At 42.7% G+C, this 2,754-nt stretch overlaps 1 pseudogene; it reads right to left on the reverse strand.

Moving 5' to 3' along the window:
• Window positions 1-971: 971 nt before the first annotated feature.
• On the reverse strand, window positions 972-1,121 carry LOC132008748 (U4 spliceosomal RNA; annotated as a pseudogene).
• Window positions 1,122-2,754: the final 1,633 nt, after the last annotated feature.

The raw sequence follows: 2,754 nt of genomic DNA on the forward strand, positions 1-2,754 counted from the left end.
TATGTATATAGATGCACATATCTATATCTTTGTTGCTTTCTTTGGATTTCCATTTGCGTGGAATATCTTTTTCCAGCCCTTCACTTCTAGTCTGTGTATACCCTTACAGAAGGGGAACCTCTTTTAGGCAATATATAATTGACCCTGGGTTTTTTTTGTGTGTTTTGTTTTGTTTTGTTTTAAGATTTTATTTATTTATTTATTTATTTATTTATTTATTTATTTATTTATTCTAGAGAGAGACAGGGGCAGGCAGATGGGGAGGGAGAGGAAGAGGGAAGGAATCCCAAGCAGACTCCCTGCTGAATGAGGAGCCTGACTTGGGGCTCAACATCACAAGCAAACATCATGACCAAGAGTCAGATGCTTAACCGACTAAGCCAACCAGGTGCCCATGAGTCTTGTTTATTAATCCATTCAGATACTCTAAGGCTTTGGATTGGAGAATTTAGTTCATTTACATTTAAAGTAATTATTGATAAATATGGCATTACTATTGCTATTTTATTGTTTCCTGGCTTTTTGGTAATCCCTTTGTTCCTTTCTTCTCTCCCTATCTTCCTTTGTGATCTGATGATTTTCTGTAGTGGTATGCTTAGATTCCTTTCCCTTATCTTTTGTATATGTACGCTAACTTTTCACTTGGCCATTACCATGAGGCTTGCATAAAACACCTTACATTTATAGCAGTCTATTTGAAACCAGTAATAACTGAAATTCAAATGAATACTAAAGCTCTACATTTTTACTCTCCCCTCCCAGTGTTTTGTGCTTTGATGTCACAATTTACATCTTTTCCCTTTGTGGATCCATTAACAAATTACTGTAGTTACAATTATTTTTAATACTTTGACTTCTGAACTCTTTATCAGGTAAATAACTTATTGTCATTTCAGTTAAGATCTGTTTCTGGAGTTTTCTCATCTTCTTTTGGGTGGGGGGCATCTTTTCTTTCATTTTCCTTGACTCTCTGTGTTGGCTTTAGTTGTAACAGCCACATCTCCCACTGTTGACAAACTGATCTCATTCAGCCTGGCTCAAGCTCCTGATTCATTTTCAATTAGCAATAATCGCGCCTCGGATAAACCTCATTGGCTACGATACTGCCACTGCGCAAAGCTCCTGATTCATTTTCAAACCTCTGTGACTGTCCAAACTACCTTCTTTGTTCTTGGCGGTTCCCAGTAGCTGAGAGAGTGACAAGACCTGTCAATGTCCCAGTGGGAAAGGATCCCAGTTAGTACCAAGATGCAGATGACTGGAAGCCAGATACTCAGGCAGTGGCTCTTAAGGTATGCAAACAGGCTTCTTCCAAGGAAAAACTGGAAGACAGACACTTTCGTCTGTTCCATCTGTGCTGAGCTCTGGGAGACAGCTGATTAAGAACTGTTTCCTCACTTGCTACAGTCCTGTGGGACCAAGGAATAGAAGCTCTGCCATCTACCAGAGACAGTCAAGAGGTGCTTCCCCTGGGTGGCAGCCACAAGAGCTGGAGCATGAGACATGTGCACAAACTCTTTCAAGGGATATGCTGGCTACCTGGGGGAGGACAGAGGATGCCCCCATAAGCCTCCCAGGTGTCTGGGGAGGATCACCATCATCCTGACCTTCAGGCATCAGCTTTACACTCTGGAAATGGGCTCTTCCAGACAGAGATTGGGAGATCTGTGTTTCTGTCTGCTCTGTTCATGCTGAGCCCTGGAGGAACTGTTTCTTATTCTGCTTTAGGCTTGTGGTTCTCATGGATACAAGTTCATCATTTTTCAAGTTTTCCTTTTTTGGAGGCTATCTTTCAGGGGAGTGTTGACACGTGGGTGCTAGATACGGGGTCTAAACCCTCTGCTGCTTGGGTTGCTGCTGGGAATTGTGGGTTCCCTCTGGAAGGAAGGTACTTCCCTGGGCCAGGGGTGAAGTTATGGTTCAATGTGGGTGGGGTGAGTATTTTCTTTTGTTGCCTGCTGGATGTTGCCTGCACAGGAGTTGTGAGTTTAGTTTCTGAGTTTCTTTCAGAAGAAACTGCTCTGTGAGTAGCTGTAGATTCGGGCTGTCCTGGGAGGAGGCGAGTTCATGGTTCCCCCACAGGTGGACTTCTTGAACTAGAACCTCTTGGTTTTGAACTTTATTTCTTTCTACATCCCAAGTGTTTCACACTGAGCAAACACTCGGTACCAGTTTGCTTAGTGGATTGAGGTACCAGGAAGGGAACAGTTAGCTGTATGCACTTTGACTACCAGAAGACTATTAGATAAAGGGCTAATTTCCCCATCCTTTTACATGATGAGATTTTATCTCCTCCACCACACCCCTGCTCCCCTCCCAAAAAGTGAAGGCTGGTCAATAAAGAAGGGAAAAAAATACTCCTATTATCATAAATAAGGTCAGAAAGAATTAGAGAAGGTGAAGCCCTGTGACTTGTTTTTAAACATGGTGGAAAGCAACAAGACTTTCGGAACACAGAGTGCTAGCCTGCCCCTTTTCTAGGTCCTTCTCCATGGTGCCACATGGTCCTTGTATAATTCTTACCTATGCCCTACATTAACTACAGCTTTCCTCTTCTGCCGACGTTGTCTGACCATGGTCATATTTATTTCAACTTAAAAGTCTCAAATTCCTGCCCAATGGCGGTGTTCAAAAGCTTGTTGCGACTGACATTTCCCACTTTTTTTCATGTCTCCGCATTTCTCAGCCTTCTGCCGTCTGACCGCTTTCATACCTATTTCCCAGAAAATGCTCCTGCCAGGGTCACCTATTATT

Source organism: Mustela nigripes, chromosome 1, assembly GCF_022355385.1.
Source record: "Mustela nigripes isolate SB6536 chromosome 1, MUSNIG.SB6536, whole genome shotgun sequence".
NCBI classification, from domain to species: domain Eukaryota; kingdom Metazoa; phylum Chordata; class Mammalia; order Carnivora; family Mustelidae; genus Mustela; species Mustela nigripes.